Source organism: Podarcis cretensis (genome assembly GCF_951804945.1).
Source record: "Podarcis cretensis genome assembly, chromosome: 16".
NCBI lineage: Eukaryota > Metazoa > Chordata > Lepidosauria > Squamata > Lacertidae > Podarcis > Podarcis cretensis.
Window position 1 is genome coordinate 11,161,148 of NC_137186.1, and position 9,492 is coordinate 11,170,639.

The 9,492-nt window shown below is 50.1% G+C and overlaps 1 long non-coding RNA gene across 1 annotated transcript; it reads right to left on the reverse strand.

Annotated features, from left to right (window-relative positions):
- Window positions 1-2,458: 2,458 nt before the first annotated feature.
- Window positions 2,459-7,577, reverse strand: LOC307205901. The gene is made up of 2 exons (XR_013834174.1): window positions 6,979-7,577; window positions 2,459-6,448 (listed from the first exon to the last, which is right to left on the reverse strand). It is a non-coding gene; the product is annotated as an uncharacterized lncRNA (long non-coding RNA).
- Between the last annotated feature and the right edge of the window lie 1,915 nt (window positions 7,578-9,492).

Here is a 9,492-nt window from a genome sequence, read left to right on the forward strand (position 1 = left end):
CAGATTTGATGGATTTGTGCTGCTTTTTCTTTAATCAGGTGACAGCCCTACTTTGTTTTCCTTTTGGTTATTTTAAAATGTATTTTTTAATTAAATTTTACTCATATAACCCGAATAACAAAATAGAATTTCATGAAACAAACACACAACCCTGCTTTGTTTTTTTTGATGACACATGCATTTGTTGCAGTCGCTTTCCTAGAAGAAGATTGTGCTTTCCAGCTGCAAAATTTGCATCGAAATATCATTCTACTCTAGGTCCACTCAGAAGCAAGCTTTACTGAGCTCATTGGGACTTACTCCCAGGTATGCGTGTATAGGATTGCAGCCTATTTTTTTAAATGCAGCTGATCAATTAATTCAGTTGATCGAAATATTTTAATTGATTAATACCATGTGTGTGAGTGTGTTTTCAAATGGATGTATACCGATAATGAATTGTGAGTACAGAGGTGCAATTAAAGTGTGTTAAGGGGCATTTTATCTTCAGTTAGGGATCTTGTGCCTGCATCCTTTGGGGACACGTATTCAGGACTACCTAAATGTACACGACTGGCCTCTTAACACACTTGAATCCTTGTTTTGTACACCTTGTCAGGAAGAGCAGCTATGGAGTCAGGATCTGCTCCCCCTTTAGTGCATGTTTACGGGCATTGTGCAATTATCGAAAAGCAACTAACAATTGAGGATACAGAGCAAGAGGGAAGGAGTCAGCCCTGGATTAACTGAGCAAAAGACTAAGGCGGTATTGTCCTCCTGGTTTCTTTTGTATGCGATAACAGTCCCCACTTTGGACTCTTGCAGGAAGTGATGGTTTCAGCTCTCCTTCAAGTCACATAGCCAGAGTCACAAGAGAATGTTTGGTTTGGGGTTTTAAAAAAATACAGATTAACCAACGGGGCATTGGCTAGGATTATTATTAATTTGGGGAGGGGCAATTCCCTCCTTCCACTACTGACTGCCATGCCCCCCGATATTTTCTTGGGAGCAGTTTGTAGTGGGAATGTCTATCAGGAGTTGGGAATGTCTATCAGAGTGGATTTGATGCTGACCTTTAAAGCCCTAAATGGCCTCGGCCCAATATACCTGAAGGAACGTCTCCACCCCCTTCGTTCAGCTCGGACACTGAGGTCCAAGCTATGAGGGCCTTCTGGCGGTTCCCTCACTGCGAGAAGTGAAGTTACAGGGAACCAGGCAGAGGGCCTTCTCGGTAGTGGCACCTGCCCTGTGGAATGCCCTCCCGTCAGATGTCAAGGAAATAAACAACCATCTGACTTTTATAAGACATCTGAAGGCAGCCCTGTTTAGGGAAGTTTTTAATGTTTGGTTCTATTTTTAATATACTGTTGGGAGCTGCCCAGAATGGCTGGGGAGTCCCAGCCAGATGGGAGGGATATAAATAATAGATTATTATTATTATTATTATTATTATTATTATTATTATTATTATTATTCCTTCCCCTGCCTTTGTGCATGGCAGGCCATTGAAGGACGAGGGATAAATATTTACACCTCTGTGCCCTAACCCACGCCCCACAGGTTCCCTATTTGAAATGCCCATCACCAGCGATGAAGGGTCATAACAGGGTAGCAGAGCGCCCTTTCTTTATCTCACCCCCTCCTTGTGCCTAAACACTGCCAGGGGTGGAAAGGAGCTCTGCTTGGGTCCAGGGCAGCCTTCCATCCTTCTAGAACAGCCTGGGTGCCGCCCACATTTATTCCTTCTTATGTGAGGGCCAGTGAGCCCACAGTCTCTCTCCAGGAACCAGTAATCTGTGACATGCAATCAGTGCTTGAAAAGGTGTTGCTTTCAGATCCAGCCATGTTATCAATTCAGGGTAGAGTAGACCCTCAGGAGCCTTGTAGATTTCTCCCTCCTGACCCGCCCTACATCCTCAACCAGTTCTGCCGCTGTGCTCTCAAATGCTTTTCTAGAACGGGAATGGGGTAGGGGATCAGTGTCACCCAATTATCTTTCCCAGGAGGGGAAAATGAGAGGGAGGGGGATCTCTGATGCAATCTTCAACAGGACCAAACCCCTCGCCGCCCACTTGCTGCTAGACTAGAAGCTCACACCATAAAGGTACTAGGCCCAGGGCAAGAAACCCTTGGTTGTTCCATTGTTCCTCCTATTGAATTGTGGAGGGGGCCCTACCATTGGGCAACGTGAGATGGCAGCCTCAGGCGGCAGGTACTAGGGAGCAGCAGCAAAGCATTGGACAGAATTGTGTGCGCTGCACACGGCTTGATAAGTGCTGTCTCAGCTGCTCTGATGCCTGCAGATTGCTGGTTCTCGATTCAGGATTCTACATGTGGAATTCACTGTGGGAGGGGCCGCCATGTCCGTTTGAATGCATCAAAACGTATTGGGCAGACCACACTGGGTTAAGATGCTGGGGGAGAAGGTAGGCTATCTTAAGGGATGGCAGAGAGTTCCAATGGAAATGGAAAGGGAAAGTGCCAGTTATCGCTTTATTCATCCTTTGCCCGGAACAGAAATCAAACCAGTGAATAGGATTCACATTTGCTGATATTACTTTCCGTCCACAAAAAGACGCAGGGTTGATTACAGCCCCCCCCTCCACGTTGTGTTTCCTTTGCATTACAATAAGTAGGGTGGAATAACGTAATAACAACATAATTTACATAGCAAATTACGTAAGTTACATCACTTCACCATAGCAAGGCAGTGAATGTTGTTTTGGAGGAAGGCATAGCTGTCAACTGTCCCTTATTTGGCGGGAAAATCCCTTATCCCAGCGCCATGTCCCGCTGCTGTCCCTTATTGATGATGTCCCTTAAATTTCCCGGGTTTCAAAGGAAGCAGCTACCCTCCCTCCCTCCCTCCCTGCCAGCCAGGGAGGAGGGAGGCTCCAACTGTGTTGCTTGGCTGCGTTGCTCACCCAATAAGGAGTCTAAGAACGACTGGGAGGTGGAGCTTGCATGCCTTGTGCCGATCAAAGGGGACTGGCCTTTGCTCAGCGCTTCCCAGCGGAGAGGTGACGGTGGTTTTCCTTGCTGCATCCCCTTTGCCGGGTTGCTGCGCTGTGGGAACCACCGCTTGAGGCTTCGTTTGGCTGCTGGCTGGGCTTTCTGCCTTTGGCTCGGAGGGGCTCAGAAGTCGAACATACCTGTGCTGGGAAAATCCCTTATTTTGCCTGCTGATCCCTTATTTCCGAGGCTGCTGGTCCCTTATTTTCAAATCTGTAAATTGACAGCTATGGAGGAAGGTGAACTGCAGTGGAATGGAAAGAGTGCTGCATGCAGCAAATACAGGGCAGCGCAGGCAATTATGCCTCCTTACACCCCTGACCAGCTTAGTCCCTTCCAGGGCATCCCCACAAGAAAGAGGGAACAACCAGTATTGCCTTCTTGACCCTGCTCTCCTTTCCTGCCTCCCATCCCACAACGGCCCCCTCTGGCAGGAGCCAGCCAGTCTGATCACGTAGGTTCAAAAACATTCCAGAACTTCTTCTTGTTTACACTCGAATTGGGTTAGAGCCATCCGTAGAGCTGCTGTTCCCATAGCCATGAAGCTGGGGGGTGGTGTGACGAAAGGGAGGGAGGTGTCCTCCACCCCCACCCCCTTTCCTCCCAGTGGCCCCTGTGTGGCCGAGCCATGGCTGTGTCCTCACTGGGGCCTGTTTCTCCTATTGTTTCTAGCCCCACTGCCCAGCGCAATGAGTATCTTTTGGGGGCAGGAGGTTTTAGGCAGTGTTATGATTGGTGGAGAAGGCAGGCGTGCTAATTGAAACTGCAGATTTGTTGCATCGAAAGATCCACGGGAGTTCACACATACACACATGCACAGATTCTTCTCAGCGGGGTCTCTATACTCCCTCTGTGCTGGTGTGTGTGTGTACGCGCAAACACATATCAAAAGGAGATCTTCCTGCCCTAGGAACACGCTAGCGTCTCTGGAAAGATCCAGAATATAGGGATCCCAGTGTCAAGACACAGCCAGTAGGAAACCCCTACAAGTGTGGTTGTGTGTGTGCATGTGTGAAAGAGTCTCTGTAGTGTGTGTGTGTGTGTGTGTGTGTGTGTGTGCATACAGCAGGTGTGAACGTGTGTGCAATCTAGTCACCAAAGACCATGAACCATCACCTTTGCACTTGGCGTTGCTCAGTGTACGGCGCTTGTAGATTTCATATCACGGGAAGCGATTTTAAAAAGCTGTGCTCTCTTCTTCTTTTTGTAAAATAAAAATAAAAAATTAATTTTTGTTTCGTTTCGGACGTTGTACCTAACGGATTTCGGTAATAAAGAGAGACTTGGAGCTGGTTTTGTCATTTAGTAATAGCAACGCCTGGGGCCAATCGCCCAGCCATATGGACCTAGTGGAACGGGGGGGCTGCACTGTGGATTTGTTGCGAACTTGGAGGGTTATTCACATATTAATTTTATTTCTTTGCTAATTGCTTCCCATGAAAATATCCCGAAGCAAACAGTTTTTGTTTTGTTTTTTAAAGTCAGCCATTTAAGTGATCTCAAATCCAGTACAGATACAGCTAGGGATAAAAGGCATGTCGAAAGAGGAAGCTGTTTAACAGGCAACAAAAAGACAATCGTTGGTGCCCATCTGACAAGAGGGCGTTCCAAAGGGAAGAGGCCACCACATTAAAGGCGCAATTCCTACATGATAGGGAATGGGCCTTTGGAGGAGGAGGAGTAATTAAATCCAGTTACATAACAGCTTAGGAAGTTGCCTTATACAGAACCTGACAATTCACCTGTATAGTCCACTGTACACCAATAGTCTTCAACCTTTGCAATCCAAATGCGATTTGGGAACCCATTTCTTAATCTTTTATCACATATTTGCTGGGTGGCGGTGCTCCTGTTTCGACCCACCTTGGACCAGGCCGTGACCCACTAGGGGGCCCGTCCCGCAAGCTGAAGATCAGTGGCAGCAGCTCTCCAGGAGTCTCTCAAGGCTATCAATCATTGCTGGTCACAATGGCTCTGCTCTGCTCTGCCTCCATGCCCAGAGGTGGAATGCTTCTAAACACCAGTTCCTGGGGACCACAGGAGGGGAGAGGACTCCTTGCACCCAGTTCCTGCTTGCCCGTTTCTCACAGTGTGGAGCCAGTGAGAGCCAGTGTGGTGTAGTGGTTAAGAGCGGTGGACTCGTAATCTGGGGAACTGGGTTCGCGTCCCCGCTCCTCCACATGCAGCTGCTGGGTGACCTTGGGCTAGTCACACTTCTTTGAAGTCTCTCAGCCCCACTCACCTCACAGAGTGTTTGTTGTGGGGGAGGAAGGGAAAGGAGAATGTTAGCCGCTTTGAGACTCCTTTGATAAAGCGGGATATCAAATCCAAACTCCTCCTCCTCCTTCTTCACAGACATCTGGTTGGCCCCTGTGAGAGCAGGATCCTGGATCAGGCGGGCCTTTGGCCTGATCCAGCAGATCTCTAAGAATTATGGAGGAACAGAAGGGTGGGAAATCCTCTCAAAGTCCAAACTAAGAGAAGGCCGCAACAAAGAGACTCCGGTTTGCAAATAAGAATGCAAAACACCATTCTCTGTGCCTTCCCCCCTTCTGTTGGTCACACAAGCAAACTGGGTCTCTCTGCTTTCGCCTAGCTGGATTATCATTTTAAATCCATATTGTATTCCTCTCTCTCTCTTTCAATCCAGGACTAAATAGTGATGTGGTTGCGGATGTGGCAATCTTTCCTGATTAAGGTTTGGACTTCCAGCTTTAAGTAGATTATAAATCAAGGTCGGGGAAATGAAGAAAGAGGAAACAGCAAGCTTGAGGTCAGCTAACAGCCCCCCAGGCCCACACCCTCATTTTCAAAGATCAGGGCTCAGCATCTTCAGGTATCTCCTGGGTCCCGCACCTGAGCAAGGGGCCTACTGCTGACCCCCAGCCTGCTGCCCCATAAGTTGCCCCCACCTGCCCACACTTGTACTTGCAACCAGTTCAGGAGCGGCACCAGTTGTCAGCCTCCTCTGCTGCCGCCTTAGTTGCAACGTTTCCCCTTGGAGAACTCAGCAAAAGAAGCAGATGACGGGAAAACTGGTGTTCGTTGGCTCCGTCTATCGCTGCCTCTGGCTCCCCCTACTGTTGGACTCCTCACCTTCTGCCCTACCAGCCACCAGCGGTAAATACACCTCCTCTCTGCCGTTCAGTTCATTTACATAAATAGAAGTAATCTCCCCTAGGTGGCACTGTACTGGAAAGCCAGGAGGCTGGCCTGCTATTGGCTCTTGATCTGCCTGTCATTGGCTCCGGCTCCGCCCATCCCTAGACCTCCCTGCTTTCTGCCCTACCTGTCTCAATGAACATCACTTGGCTTTGCTTCTCCTCCCTGGGCAGCAACAAGTAGACTCGACTTGCTATTTCTGGGTGGTGAACTGATTCGGCCCAGAGAGAGAGAGAGAGAGAGAGAGAGAGAGAGAGAGAGAGGGAGAGAGAGAGCGCTTAAGGAGAAGACATAGCTGTCAACCGTCCCTTATTTGGCAGGAAAGTCCCTTATCCCAGCGCCATGTCCCACTGCTGTCCCTTATTGATGATGTCCCTTAAATTTCCCGGGTTTCAAAGGAGGCAGCTCCTCTCTCTCCCTCCCTGCTGGCCAGGGAGGAGGGAGACTCCAACTGTGTTGCTTGGCTGCGTTGCTCACCCAATAAGGAGTCTAAGAATGACTGGGGGGTGGAGCTTGCATGCCTTGTGCCAATCAAATCGGCCGCGTTGCCTGGGGACTCGCCTTTGCTCAGCGCTTCCCAGCGGAGAGGTGACGGTGGTTTTCCTTGCTGCATCCCCTTTGCTGGGTTGCTGCGCTGTGGGAACCACCGTTTGAGGCTTCGTTTGGCTGCTGGCTGGGCTTTCTGCCTTTGGCTCGGAGGGGCTCAGAAGTCGAACATACCTGTGCTCTGGAAATCCCTTATTTTGGCTGCTGATCCCTTATTTCCGAGGCTGCTGATCCCTTATTTTCAAATCTGTAAGTTGACAGCTATGGGAGAAGACCAACCAATGGCATCTCTGCCCAAAGGCCCTCCAAAATCCAGAGCAGATGATGCAATTGGTAGCTTGCATGAGAGGGAGGGAAACCAGTGGAGGCTAGTCCATCAGGGTGAATGGGGGAACTACCCCACCAACCTCAATCTGCCTCCACCCGCCTGCCTTCTTATTCGCTGTTGACCACTGCCCCGTATGGCAAGCTGTGACACTGCAGCTTCTCAGGAAATAACATTCTGGACTGACTCCGCTCCTTTGCACTGGCCATGGGCTATTAGGAAGGCACATTAAGAATAGGGTTACCAGACAACCCCGGTTCCCAGGGACAGTCCCCAGATTTGCAAATCTGTCCCCGGACAAATTCCATCCCCGGAATGTCCCCCGATTTGCAAATCTGTCCTCGGGAAACATGACAGCGGCAGCCTCAGCAGCCTGGAGCCAGGCTGGTAGCGCAGTTGGCTCTGGCTGGCTTCAAGAGCTGCTCACTGCCCACTGCCGTGGCGCCCGCCATTTTTCCTTGCTAGAACTTCCAGCGAGGAAAAATAGCAGGCACCACGGCAGCGAGCAGCTCCTAAAGCTGCTGACTGCCACTGCCACTGCCAAAGGGGAACTGAGGACGTCCGCTGGCACAGATCTCCTGCCTCCTTCCCCCTTTGTTTTGACTGATCGGGGGAGGCTCAGGAGTTGCGGGTGGGCAGCTGTTGCCCAGTTTTTTAAAAACTCTGCGCATTTATGTTTCACAGGGTGCGAAAGAAGGGCTTTGCACCTTTCTACAATATGCATGTGTGCTTGGGCCCAGGGTCTTTTGCCTCACCATCCCCACTACTGACTCCCTGTTGCTACTCAGCTTCAAAAAAAAAAAAAAAGTGTCCCCAGATTCATTGAAAAAAATCTGGTAACTTAAGACGGCTTCCTGTCTCAGGGACAGGTTGCTCTGGTGTCTGGTCTTTCTCACCAGCCCTAACTTCCTGGCTCGTTCTAGACTCCTGCCAGTGGTTAGAAGGTCCATTAGGGCACGTGGGGCACTCAGCCAGCTCCCACCCTCCTGCCTCCTGACTTGGATCCAGTCAAGTAAGGGCTCCTGCCTGCCAGCTTTCTCCTTCTTCTCCTGAGTGTTGCTTTGTGTAGAACTCAGCAGGGAGGAAGGAGGGGGCAAAAATCAGCATTATTTGGCTCTGGCGCCACCTGCTGTTGGGCTCCCTGCCTTCTGCCCTACCAGATGCAACAGGCCCGGACTGCTATGCCCACGAACCAGCCTTCTTAATGTCACATCAGGAAGCGGGGCTTGAAGGGCAAGCTGGAAGGCAGGACAAACCAGGAAGGTGGAGTTAGCCAGCACTCAAGAAGACCATGTTGCTCAAACAGACCTGGCTGCAACAGGCAGCCTTTCACACACCTTCCTGCCCAGAAGTAGCCCATAGCCAGCCTTAGTGGGTGGAGTCATTCCAGGGCCCAAAGGTATTTCACCAAGAAGAGCATGGCCTACAGTTCAGTGGCTGGACGCCTGAGGGAGCTATTTGCAAACTGAGCAGCTCCATTTATTAAAAGGAATTTGACCCTCCGGGTACATGAAGTTGTATGAGATACAAGCTGGGCCTGGGGTGCATGGAGAGAGTGGGGTATTTGCTAGCCATGGCTGCAGAACTCCCAAGGCTCTCTTGGCACCAAGCCTGCCTGGTGTGGCTCTGTTTACTTGTGCAGGGATCAGCAGCGATTAAAGAGCTTCTTTTTAATTTGATTAGGTCAGATTAACAGAGAATCTGAGCTGATGATGAGGGGCGGGGGGGGGGGAGGGACGGGACAGGCTAGGCTGACCAACCTTCCCCAAGTCACCCATGAGCTTGCAGCTCTCAAAAAAAAAGAAAAAAGAAGACGAAAAAGAGCAAAGGAAGCCCAGCTAATCAGGGAACACACTCCACTCAAAGGAACTCCTGAGGTTGCAGTTCTAAAAAATGACTGGGGTCTGCTTTTCCCTTGTCCCTTGTCTAGCTCAAAGCCCTAAACGGCCTCGGTCCAGTATATCTGATGGAGTGTCTCCACCCCCATCGTTCTGCCCGGACACTGAGGTCCAGCGCCGAGGGCCTTCTGGCGGTTCCCTCACTGCGAGAAGCCAAGTTACAGGGAACCAGGCAGAGGGCCTTCTCGGTAGTGGCACCCTCCCTGTGGAACGCCCTCCCACCAGATGTCAAAGAGAACAACTACCAGACTTTTAGAAGACATCTGAAGGCAGGCCTGTTTAGGGAAGCTTTTAATGTTTGATGTATTACAGTATTTTAATATTTTTTTGGAAGCCGCCCAGAGTGGCTGGGGAAGCCCACTCAGATGGGCGGGGTATAAATAATAAATTGTTGTTGTCATTGGCTCTGGCACCACCCACTGTTGGGCTCCCTGCCTTTTGCCCTACCAGTTCAGATGGGCAATAGCTGCCACTGTTCTCCTCCTCTTGCATGCATTTGCTTAGAATCAGATAACGGAACTGTAGTTGGAAAGGACCACGAGGATCGTCTTCTAGGACAACCCCGCATCG